At 43.0% G+C, this 13346-nt stretch overlaps 1 long non-coding RNA gene across 1 annotated transcript; it reads right to left on the reverse strand.

The window, feature by feature from the left end:
- Positions 1–9345: 9345 nt before the first annotated feature.
- On the reverse strand, positions 9346–13160 carry LOC121363531. The gene is made up of 2 exons (XR_005956719.1): positions 10289–13160; positions 9346–9719 (listed from the first exon to the last, which is right to left on the reverse strand). It is a non-coding gene; the product is annotated as an uncharacterized LOC121363531 (long non-coding RNA).
- Between the last annotated feature and the right edge of the window lie 186 nt (positions 13161–13346).

The following is a 13346-nucleotide window of genomic DNA, read 5'->3' on the forward strand; positions in this document are numbered from 1 at the left end:
TGGGCTGCATTGTTTTGAAAAGTTACTCTGCACCCCAGAAGAAGGAATTTTCTCTCCTTTGAAACCAATGTATAGCTTTGTATTTTTAACCCAGCTTTTTGGGGGGGAAGGGGGGAGAGGGGAGAGGGCAGAAAAGAGATGTTTTATTTTATTAAATGCCTTGGGTTTGATGCATTCGTTCCAGTTCATTTCAGTTACTACATTCTTTGGGAAACTCCTCTCCTACAATCACAAACAGTGCTTATCTGCAAAACAAGAGTGCTTACCCTGTCTGTCTGTAGGGAGAAAAGGGAAAGAAAGAAAGAAAAACTGCTTGTTTTAATCCCTTTACAAGATGGGCCACGGTGCATAAATGCCTAAACCAACCCAAAGCCATCTAGGCTTCCTTCCACTGTGTCCCCACAAATACAGCTGTGCTGGGGTTGTCCATCCTGTTGAGATCCCACAGGTAAGATGTCCATATGGGGGCCCTTATGGCTTCACCCTGAGCCCACTGTGACAAAATTCCCACTGGTTGAGCAGGGTCAGCATTGGGCCAGCACTGGATGCTTCTGCATCTTTGTCCTTGTGCTTCTCCGGGGGTCTTGTGGTCTAAGCTGCCCAGGAGAAGTCCCCTCCTTGGTCTCTCCTTCCCCAGTCTCTCAAGCTGCTTCTAGCCCCAGCCTGGTGCACCCACCCAGAGGTGGGCACAGCCAGGAAGAAGAGCTGCTGAGCAGAAGGGGCTGTGTGCTGGGCACCCAGGGCCTCCTCACCTCTGAAACTGGCCGTGTGTCCTGGTCTGTCTCCCTCTGCTGAGGCATGGCTGCAGCACTTGCTGCAAAGAGTGGACTTTTCCAAACAAGAACACGAGCTCTGTAGTCCCACGCTGGCTTGGCAACGTCTTCCACTGTTTGGGCATGTTTGAAGAGGTCCCTAACAGGTGCCCCAGAGGACACGACCTGCAGGGGACCTGTGGCTGCAGGTGGAGCCGACTCCTGCTTCTCTTTCTCTGCCAGCACAGCAAGAAAACAACCCAGTGGGAATGGCTGGATCTTCAGTCCTGCTGGGATGGGGAATGACAGTGGAGACCAGGGGGAGAGGCAGGAGCTTCTTTGCAGGCCCCTGTCCCCCACAGTGTTAACAATCTGGGAAACAGGCACTGTGCATGAGGGACATGGGTGTTTAGACCTGGCTCTTGAAGGATGTGCTCCGGAGGCAAACTGGGCTTCCTCCCTAGGGGTGGTAGGTCCACTTGTATCACTAGGAGGAGGTAACAACATGGTTAGGTCCCAGAAGCTCTAGTTCAGTGCTAGCGCAGAAATACAGAGGTGCCTTGAGCATTCAGGCAGGAAAAACATCATCTAAGAAGCAGATGGATTATTGATTGTGTTGTAGTTCAGGGGTGGTGTAGTCAGAAATGAGAGAACATGTGTTGGACTCTCACCACATGTGATGACCACTTTGTGCTGCTTGAAAACCACGAGGTTCCCCAAGCTCAGCTGTGATCCATCTGACAGAGAGCTGGCAGCTCACAGACCCCTCCTGTCCTTTCAACCCCACTCCAACCCCTTTTCTTGCCTCGTGCTCACCAATTTCCTGATGTTGTCTACCCATGAAGGCTGTGTGTGGTCAGTACACAGGCAGGGCAACGTCTGTAGATGGGGGTGGAAAGCAGGAGGAAGGACTGCAAGGGTCTGTCAGGCAAAGAAGGGGACTTAATGAAAGGAAGAGGAGGAAGAAGCTGAGCCATTCTCATTTAAAATGGACCTTCTGAATGAAAATTTCTTCATCCAAAATCATCTGTACTTCCTGAAAGAAAGAGCTTTTTTTTCCTTTCTTTTCTTTCCCTCAGTTATCAGTGTCATTAATAAGGATTGGATTGAATCTATGTGTGGAATATTGATCTACTTTTCCAATTCCCATAGCATTGCCCAAAAGTACAGAAAACACAGGTAAACTATTTCTCCTCTAAATTAGGGTAGCACTAGCATCCTGTTGGTGAATTCCCCCCACTCTGCTGGAGGGGCCCATGGAAGGCCCAGCCCAGGCTGTTGCATCCCTTGCCTGCAAAGATTTTCTTTCTTTAACTCTTACAAAATTAACAGGACAGTTCTGTAGGGTTCTGAGTGGAGGCCTGTCCCTCCCAGTAACCACTGTCTACTGTAGCCTTGGTTACTTGAGGACAGGGCAGAGAAAGCAGAAAAGATAAAGGACTCCTGACACGTCCTCCCAGCCTCCAGCTGCCACTGGTAGGAACAAACACCTTCACAGGGTAGCTGCCAAACAGTGCTGCTGTTCCATAGATCCAGAGCAGGTCCAGAATGACCTAGTCTCAAAGACTGAAGGACAGGACAACCAGCCCCACTCTGCTTGCTCAGAGCTCATCTGAGCAGATTTCAGGAGCATTTTGCCTGAGAACCAAGGTTTTGACCTCTTTTCAGTGGAGGATCTCAAGTACTTTCTTGCTGTTCTTCATCTTCTCAACTAGCTCTGACAAAGCCGGTACATGGTGCATAGCTGGTTCTCATCCACTCTCTCTGGGCCAGTCTTGGGTTTGTAAACCTCTGTCACAAATTCTCAGTTATTTCTTTACCCAAATCTTTCATCTCTTGCACAGAACTGGCTCCAGACCAGCCTCTCCTCAGAGCATGGCCAAACATCCTCGAGTCCAGGCTATCAGAAGCACTTCACACTCAAGGCATCCTAAAAGCATTGTGGACACTTTGATCCCAGGTGTTCAAGCAGGCAGTGTGCAGGAGTCAGCTATCCCTCCTCATACTTCTGCTTCAAAATCTCCCTGCTGTCTGCTGGCAGGAGACATCCCTAGTCACAACCCCCTCTCAGAAGGATTATCTCTTTTTTTCTGCTTTCAGAGCAAACGTGGCACACTTGGGTTCCTGTTCATGCCTGAAAGTGCTGCAGCAGTGAAAGTGAATAGAACAAGAGCAGCAGGTACCACAGGGTGAAATAAACAGGGCTGTTTGTGTCCCTCTGCCATCACAGGGAGCAGGAGCACACACGTGTTGGAGCCCCAAGCTGACATCCCCTGAGGAGAATCTCTGCTGGCAGTGTGGGAGTGGGAAATTCATTTTGCTGAGAAATAATCCTACATGTCTGGTGAAAAACTTCCTTCCTCGTCCTCTACGACACAAAGTAGGGTTGGAAGAACCCTCACTGACCACAGGAACACTTACAGTGTGTATTTCACAAATTCAGAAATCCCCATTAAATAAGGATCTGGTATTTCTCATTAAAGCCACTAGCAAAAAACTCCCATGAATTAGATGAGAGGACCTTGAAAGTGAGTCAAGACCAGTATTTCCTGTCTGGTTCAGATTCTGACCTGGCTGTTTCTTGCTGAAACACCACCATATGCTTAGTTTTTTCTTTGACATTTAATCGCGTCTCACACAGCAAAATCAGATCTAGGCTAAGCAGGCAATTTAGCAACATTATTTTCAGCTTTGGATTGGAGATTGAAACACAACAGTTGTTCTTTTGGTTAGTAGTTTTATTAAAGAAATAATAAAGGAACTGAATAGAATGAGCCCTAAGGGCACAGAGGATCACAGGTTCATGGTTACCCAATGCCTGCTCAGAGCACATAGGACCCTTGTTTCTTCAAGTCTACCGTGTTTCCCCACCTTTCAAAAGGTTTTTCACTACAGAAGGTGGCCAGGAAAAGTCAAGGATTGCCATGACACATCAGCTAGGGACACAATGTCCCCCAGCTGAAAGAGCTGGTAGTTCTGCACTGACATGATGGGCTCTAACCAGCCGTGCAACTGTGAGTGAAGTCTGGAGGCTGGGTCTCTTAAACCACCTTTCCACATCAGTAAAATCCCAATCCCACTTGAATCAGAGTGAGGTTGGCTCTGCTTGCTGTGGCTTCTTTTAACCCAGACTACACTGGTAAAAACACAAGAGCAAGGAGAAAGCTTTCTCACTCCTTCCATGATTTTAGGACAGGTGGACAGGCAGGTTTAGGATTTGGTAGCACCAATGCCAGGTACCTCCTGGTTTGTCAAGGCCCCAGAAGTGCCAGAGACAGGAGATAGATCATGAATTATCTAAGCAAGAAATGGAAAATTCTGTAGGATTTGCCTGATCAATATAGACACAAAACAAACAGAAGAAACTCCCAGTCCATGAACACATCTCAAGCCCATCTACAAAGGGGACATTCTGGGAGAAAGCACTCCTGGGTCTCTTGCCCATCCATTCTTTAGTTTTAAATATTTCCTGTGTAAGAACATGATACAGTACCAACCATTAGGCTTTTTTTTTCCCATTAAGCAGACACATGTAAAGTAGAAATTCCATCACTACTGCTTATACTTGGTACTAAGTGGCTTGCCCTTGGGAATTCCTATTACAAATTGTCCAATTATGTCCCTTCCTTTTTATTTCAGCAGAAAGTTGGATTTCCAGTTAAGTATACTTTTAAAATTTCCAGTTGAGGGGTTGGGGCTAGTGAGAAGCAGAGACTCACTTCACTTGTACCTGTTTTTCCACCAGCCTCACGGAGGTGACAGCAAAGAGGCTATCACCAATAATTGGACTTAAGGGTTTCCATATGCCCACTGAAGAATCCCCAGAGTTTTTTTCAGTCTCCTCAACTCAACCCATTTACATTCAGATTTAACTGACATTGATTTAGGGGTTGGTTTTCCAAGGTGCTGAACATACGCCATCAATTGCAACTGAAATTCTGAGTGTTCAGCCCTTCTCAATATCAGATCCTTCCTGTTTAAAAGAACAAAAAGCAGATTTAAATTTTATTAAAGCCAGAACCATATGCTTAAAGGAAGGGTTATTAACTCCTTAAGTGATTCTGTAAGTTAATATGTCTTTATTAGTTGGCTCTTTTCAACTTAGCAAGTGTTGTGGAATAGGCCATTATAAATTACTGAAGCTTTATTTGAACTGGCTTCTAGTAAAACATAACACACCTACTGGAACATTGTTGTATAAATGTCACCTCCTGATGAGCAGTCTGGACTAAAGCACAGAATTTTTTTCTACACTACTGCTAACACACACAAAGCCTTTAATTTGTTTCATGAAACTGGTCCCTGGATAATATTCAGAAGTGACAAAGATGGCAATAATTCCTTTGTGTGCAGCATCTCTACCATTTTCCACCAGCTCTCAATTTGGTCCTACATTTGCAGGGGAATTTAAAAAGAAAAAAATATTACACCACTAAATAATTAGATTTGTTCTTGTCTCATGCCTGGGCAGACATAAGCTTTTTCTCCACATACACCAGTAAAAAGAAGAGAGGCTTTTGGAGAAGAGGGACTGATCAAGGACTTGAATTTTTTTGAGGCCATGTAGAATTAGGCAGCAGAAGCCACATACAGATGGATGTAATTACCCACCCATTTCCAAAGGCACTACAGCTCTTCTCTTCAGCCCTGGAGGTTTACCATCTCCACTTCTACACATACTCCAGAGAGTTCCTCCCCATATTGATCCAAACACAGGAAGGAAAATGATTAAGAAATATCCAGAGTTAGCAAGATTTCAGATTAGTCAACAGCTATCTGTAGATGCAGCAGGAGTAGCCCTGATTGCATTAACTCGATGCTGGGAGCTCATCTGCCCTCTCTGGCTCTTTGCAAACTCTGAAACAGCTCTTGCCACATTACTGACTTGGTCTTTCACACTCACTCAGGGCATCTTTGTCAGAATCTTCATTCTTGGGCTTGTAGGGTTTTTTTTTTTTCCCTGTAAGAGGGATGCTGAGGATGTGGCCCTCAGCACAACTGCATCTTCAAAGATCGCTTCCTGCACATTTAACATGTTTATTGCCAGAAAAAATTCCTAACCAGGCAACAAATCACTGGAGACTGGTCTTTAGGGGAAATATTCAATGAAAAGCAACTCAAGTTCCATTTTTCTTTGAAGGGCAGAAAAGGAGTTTGCAGGGGGCCAGGCTTCCAAATGCTACCTTATCCAGGAGAAACAATTGCTGCCAAGCACTGGCCTCCACACTTGGCTCTTTCTTGTAGCCTGATCACTACAGGAGAAACATTACCAGCTAAGCTTTCCCTGTCCCTTGCTACAGTAAAATTGTGTCCTCAAAGGCTCTCAGTGCTTCTTGGAAGGCTCCTGACATCAGAAACAATACTGGAGTGCACCAGCGTTGATCCTCCAGTCTTACCACCTCCATGTAGATCTTCCAACCAAACATGGCAGAAAAATGGCACACAGGGAAGAAATTATCACTGAGAAGCATCCTTGTCGATCCCTGCACTTCTCTCTATCCCTTATAATTAACTTGAAATTGATACTTTATAAAATTCTCACTGATATCAAAAAAGAGTTATATGCTAATAAAAGACAGGGGAAAAGAAGTTTTAGAGTAATAAAGAAAATAATTTTAATCCATGCTTAACAGGTGATATTTAAAGTTATAGCTGGTGGTAGTATTTCTGACAGACATTCAGACAATGTCTGAATGGCACATTTGGTTTTTTTAAATGCCCTATTTCATGCAAAGGAGATGACTGAGAAAAAAAATGCAAGGTGAATGCAAGCAATCACAAGAGGCCATTCATCATTCTGCCTACATTTTTTTTATGAATACATTCACAGAACTGCAACTGTGCTCATTCCACAAGTAGCTCAGGGCAGAGGGATTAAATCAGACAACCTTTATAATTGTTCTCCAGCTGTCAGCCAGCCTTTTTTATCTGACAGCATGTGTAGACAATATCATTTCCATTAACAATGCCACTCATTTAGTGGCATTGGACTGAAATGATGACATTAAGTGGATAATGCCAAAAAAAATAGGAAAAACAAAAAGATTACGAAAACCCAAAAAGCTGAACCAGTTAATTGGTTAATTGGCTGTTTCTCAAACACCCACAGCAAGCAACATTGGCTCCACTGGTGTACCAGTAATTAAAAAGCTAATTACTATTTTATTTCAGAAAGTGAGGAACCCTAAAAATAAAGTAATAAGAAATGCTGCTTGCTGAAGTGAGAATAGCAACACTGCTGTCATCAAGAGATCCCTGCAGCACCATCACCTTGGGAAGGTTTGCACACAGACTTGTCACAAGAGTAATTAGCTAATTAGAAAGCTATAAAATACCTCCTTCCCCTCTCAGCATCTGAGATCCCAGATATGATTCCAGATTTAAATGGAAAATTAACACTATTACTGTACTTACTTTGATGAAACCTTTTCTGGGCTATGTTCAAGAGATAAATTACTTTGGGCCAAAATGTTTTTAATTAATCCCTCTCTTAACTCCACAGGCTGTTTCAGATATATCAGCCTAAACTGAACTTACCCTTTCATTTGAAACCACTGCTGAAAATGTGAGGCAACCTAGAATTGTACAGAAATACAAGTAACAGAATCATCTAAATCCCAATGTTTCAAGTGGAAGAATAATTACACTGCAGAACTGTTTCAATACATACACAGCATCTTCTGAACAACATCACTGCTGTCTCCTAATGCTGTCACCTTCCTCCTGACCACACAGCTCATCAGAATGCTTGAGCAAGCAAAAACCATTCTGGGGCGAGCCAGTACCAGCACTGCTTGTGCTAGGCTGAGAAACAAGAGGGTCCTGTGCTACAAAGCGTGATGCTGTTATTCAGTATGGTGCAGAAGGGGTATTTACACTGATGTCACAGAGTGTGAAATGCAGAAGGGGGGAGTTGGCGGGTGTGGTACACATGAGCAGAAGCACAAACTGCAGAGTTACTCAGGGTTACCTATTGTATTTGTGGGGTGCCCTCATGGCAGGAAGGAATGATGAATCTGACTCCATGTTCTCAGAAGGCTAATTTATTATTTTATGATACTATACTATATTAAAGAATACTAAACTACATTATACTAAAGAATACAGAAAGGATAATTACAGAAGGCTAAAGAGATAATAATGAAAACTTGTGACTCTCTCCAGAGCTCTGACACAGCTTGACCCTGACTGGCTATTAAGTCAAAATAATTCACAGCAGAAACCAATGAAACGATCACCTGTTGGATAAACAATCTCCAAACACATTCCAAAGGAGCAAAACACAGGAGAAGCAAATGAGATAAAATTGTTTTCCTTTTTCTCTGAAGCTTCTCAGCTTCCCAGGAGAAAAATCCTGGGTGAAGGGATTTTTCAGAAAATATGAATGCCACAGTTACCCATACATAGTCCTTTGGAAAAGGAACCCTTGACAGCTTGTGAAAATAGCTGCCAGGCTATTTGGGAAAGAAAGGAGATTCACAGAACAGTCTTTTTCTGTACCAAAGAAGGAATGCATTCCAAAAAGGAGATTTCAAAGGGGAGAGGAAAGAAAAAGCCCAGAAATGCAAAGCAGAAAACACTGACCTAGCAACATGGCCAGGTCTGTGTTTGATAGGGAGCAGGAAAGGACTGTTCTCACATCAGTGGGCACTTGGAGCATGCCACAGAAGGATGGCAAAGTTGGAGGCCACTGCTGAAATGCACTGCCTCAGGAACACCCAGCATTGCTGCTGGCAGCACTGCTAAACTTCAGCAAAATCTATTCTAAAAATTGCCATGAGAAAGAAGTATGGGAGTAAGTCACCCTTCATGGGTTATTTCTATTCACACTGAACAGCCTGTCTCATGAAAACACACATTTTATAATCCACATTTAGTCTTTTATTCACACATTTTTTTAATCACCTGCAGCACAGCTAGGAATGTCACCAACACCCACACAAACATACAGAGATCATACACAAAATTGCTTCAAGAAGCACTTAGTGCTAGTAGAGTTGATTAAACCAGTTGTGAGATACAGGCTGACATATAAAAAAGCAGAGTTAATCTTGTACTAGTTATGGAACAAAACTCCTGCCTCCTAAGTGCTTTTTATGGAGGAAAGAAAACCAAAGTGAAAAGCAGTTTAAGGTTTTTTTTGTTTGATTTTTTTAATGAAGTGCTGCTGAAAATCATTAGCTGACCAATGACAGCATTTTCTAGTTGAAATTTAAAGATTGTTCAGAGCTCCATCCAACCTGATCTTGAACACCTCCAGGGATGGGGCATCCACAGCTTCTCTGGGCAATCTCTTATAGCCCTTACAGTAAAGAATTTTTTCTTGATATCTAATCTAAAACCTCTCTGTCAGTTTGAAGCCACTATCCCTTGTCCTGCCACTCCAGGCCCTTGCCAGTTGTCCTTCCCCATCTTTGTTGAAGGTTCCCTCAGGCACTGGAAGGCCATGATAGATCTACATACAAAAATCTGTATATTCCACAAATCAGCATCAGTTGAATTTTAGCCCACTGATGTGCTGTTCAGTGTGGGACACCTCAGGTTTCACTGTGGATTAGAAGCTTATGTTTTCCCATACAAATTCACAATGGAGTCATGTAAGAAATTAATTTATTGACATAACTTTTGGAGAAATTAATGCTCAGTGACACAAAGACCAGGAACTGACAAACTGGTATTTTTCCCTGCTTACCTCCAACAGGGATTTCTACATCAGCCCATCCTCTGTCACCCCTGCTGTAACTCTTGAGCCCGAGAAGGACTGTGGTTCTTATTTCAGCTTCTCCTCTGCTTTCTCTGCATTTTGAGACTAGTCTCAAACATTTACTTCTTATATTAACAGTAATTTTATAGGTAGTTATAGAGATTACAATTTCTTGGAAAGCAGCGACTGGAGCTATGATCCCAAACCTTCTCCAGCTCTTCAGGAAAAACTAAATTCACTACTGATGTAGGTTAATCTTCACCCTAATATGTAAAAGGGAAAGAAAAGTAAAAACAATCAGTCACAGGCACTATCAAAGATGGCCAGATTTCAGCTTTCAAGAAAGAGAGAAGCTTTTTGAAATTTGTCTACTACATTAAAATAAACCCCTGATATAAGTTAAGATAGCATTTGAAAAGCACTTAATAGGATACTGATTCTTTGACAAACACTTATTATCAGATTGTGAAAGCAGACTGTGATTACTTTCTTTTTTTTTTTTACACATAATTACAAAATGTTCACAATTAAGTGATGAGTCAATTAAATGTATCCCCTTCACTGCAGGATTCTGTGCATGCAGCATGTATACAGCAAACAAAAAGGCAAGACCTACTGCACATTTTTCTTATGAAGCTGCCACTAAATGGTCCATCCTTGTGTTACACTCCCCAAAAGGATTAGTGCAACTGTACAGTGCTTAGTCCATCATCATCCACTGAATTCAGTCTTACTACACTTAATCCTAACACGAGTTCTGGGGTTGGTGTAAACACCAAATAGTACAGACAGCATATTTTAAGACTGCGGACAGTTTCCAAGAGATACCCACCTTTAGCTTGCCAAATGAGTCTGGCTGAAGATTAGATTTCCATGGTAAGTGGGAAAATGAGGCATTTCCAGACTCATTTCCTTTCTTCAGTGCTTGTGAGAGAGAACCAGCTGTGCTCACTCAATGGAGGAGAAACATGTCAAAGGCTGTACCCAGCCTACACAAAAAGAGGGTAAGACTATACCACCCTACACTATTTAGGGAACTAGATGAGACTCCTGACCAGAGGACTTGCCTGTATCACTCCTTGGAGCCACTCCAACAAGGATGAAGAGTATGAGCATTAGAGCAGCAAACAAGCATGAACCACAAACACTTGCTGGTTTTCAAGGGGAACTGCTAAACTTCAAGTTTCAAAATAAAGGACTCCCAGAAATCCAGCTAAGGCCAAAAATTGTATAACACAGCACGACCTCCTCCATGATGGAAGCGACACAACTTTAATGAATGACTGCTGCTGGGAATCCTACATTTTGTAATGGACTACAGCATCCAGTGCAGATGGAAAAGCTGCAGTTAGACCTGTAACTATGTGTGACAGATTTTGCTTGCAGACAATCAAGGATGATGGAAGCAGTAACAGACCTCCTGCCCATCTGCATGAAGCACAAGAAACCTGTCAGAAGATGGGTACCACTATTTGTGCCACAGAGCTGGGGCCAGGCATGCCAAACACAGCCTTGTAATGTCAAGAGCTGACTAAGCCAAGAAGCAGGAGCCACCATGACAAGGAACAGAAGAAACTGCTGCTCACCACAATGAGAAATTCCCACTCTCCAGTTCCTCCAGAAAAGAAACCTTTCTGCTGAAAGGCTTCCTTATTTGGTATCACAGCATGTGAAACAAAGAGGGAAGAAAGCAAGCAAGGTGTTTCTGGTGAGATCAGACCTGCCTTTGTCACGTTACCAAGTGCTGGGCAGAGCTGTTCTGGTCACACATCACGACTGCTCTGCATGTTTTCTACATCCCTAATTCTGAAAGACACTTAAGCATCTGCATAACCTTTGAAATACGTGTCTGATTACAAGACATGGTTTACATCTGAAAGTGGACTGAGTAAGACTAATTCTAACCCAAAATAATCCATTACACTTCCGGTATGATCATGTTATAAAGTCCAACCTCAAGGTTGGCAGACTATAGTTCTGAACTTTTGGCCTAGGATTTTTCTTCCTTCAGAAAATCCAGGAAAATGAACAGGTAAGGATTAAACATCAACAAAAATCCCCAAACTTATGGGTTGGTTTTATCACTATCTTTCAGGACAAACCCTAGTGCAGACCTTCACACACAGAGGGTGGATGGTGGGGATGGAAATGGGCAGGATAGGACATGGACAACACAACATGAAGTCTCATATCCTCCCCAACTCTACTTCAGTGTGACTTAACCTCTCTTAATAGTCTTATGTGTCTGTGCAACATTTTTAGCATTTGCTAACTGAGTGTCTAGTTGCAGGGTCTAAAGAATAAACCTAAAACCATGCATTAAGGTTCAATATATAGGTGCTTAGAATGGAATTCTGAAAACAATCGTGCTGTACACTGAAATACGGTACTTGATTATCTTCACTGCTTTCACCCCATCCTGAATTGACACAATGCTAAACAGACCCAATTAGTTCAATTAAAAAAGGCAACACTCGGTCTAGCAAAGTCATTCATTATAATATTTATTCTATGAAACAATGCTAAAAATACAAGATTAAAAAATGTTCCATGCATTTCATAAAATACAGAGAAAGACACTGTCATAAACAAAACAGAATAAGCAAGCCAAACACCCTCTGAAAATCCCAGGAGCTCCACTCTCCACATTGCATCACATGAATACAAAAAGCATATCCAGGAGAAAGAGCAGCCTGAGGAAAGTGGCAGGTTATCTGTCAGTAACTGGGGTGAGTAGATGTCTTGGTCATCAGCCCACAAGAGTTTTGCCATCACCTTTCTTACTACAAAACCAAACTGATCCAACTTGTTTTCCTTGCTACCAGTTCCTGGCATTATCCTTGGCTGGGAAACCAGGACAGCACAGCAGAATTCACATTAAGTTGCTGTCCAGAGAGGTACTAGGGCCCAAAAGGAAGGTGGCTATGGAAAGGTATCAGGGCACAGTGGGTGAGAGGGAATGGCACCTGTTCCCCTGCTAGAAGCAGGCTGCAGGGACAAGCCTTGACCATCCTCCCAGGAGCACAGCAGGTGGAAAATGCACCTGCTAGAAGAAGGATGGGCAGAAGTGATGCCCTAGGGTGACTTTATGATGTTTGTAGTCTGTTCTGTTTATGCTGGATATTGACTTCTGCACCTTTAAGGCTGGTTCTGAGAGCAAAGGGCAGGAGAAGAAGCGCATTTTGTTTGCAGAAACTGCACTTGCTCCCCTGCATTGTCTCTCACAGACTGTGTTGTCTGCAGCATGGGCAGCAGGACAGAGCTCTCCTTTGCCTTTAGTCAGCTTTTTTAGCTAGCTGAGGCAGAGAAGTTCCCCAGACTGTGGTGTTTCTTTTTCTTGGAACTCACTGGTCCTGCTCTGGACTGAAAACCCAGAAAAACACCAGGAGTTCATGCCTGTAGCCCACCAGGATGGAGCATTTTCCATTGCAGGAGGAGAAGAGACTGAGAGAGCTGAGCCACACCCCATGAAAAGCACCTTCTGAATTTGTCATCTCTTCAGAACAGCAAGAGGTTTTACTGTTTAATATTATTCATTTTTTATGCTTGTGAATAATTTGCTTGTTAAATAAACAGAATTTTTCCACTTTTCTCCAAGGAAATATTTTCCTGAACCAGTTGGGGAAGGGGCCGCTTGAATCTGCTTTCTAGAGGGACCTGTTTGGAAGCTTCCTCCCAAATTTGTCCTAAACCAGGACAAGCAGGAAATTTATCTAGCACCTCTTTAAGAATCCCAGTCACACAAAAGACACACTGCATTAAAGATGGATGACAAGAGCAACACCTGCATTTAGGTTACAAATGACATTGCTATAAATCTTACTGAAACATTTTGATCCAGCTCCTGCTCCTCAACCTTCAATACTGGGTTTGGCTTTAGCAAAGCTGTT

The sequence above is a fragment of the Pyrgilauda ruficollis genome, unplaced genomic scaffold (genome assembly GCF_017590135.1).
Source record: "Pyrgilauda ruficollis isolate IOZ18807 unplaced genomic scaffold, ASM1759013v1 scaffold73, whole genome shotgun sequence".
Taxonomy (NCBI): Eukaryota; Metazoa; Chordata; class Aves; order Passeriformes; family Passeridae; genus Pyrgilauda; species Pyrgilauda ruficollis.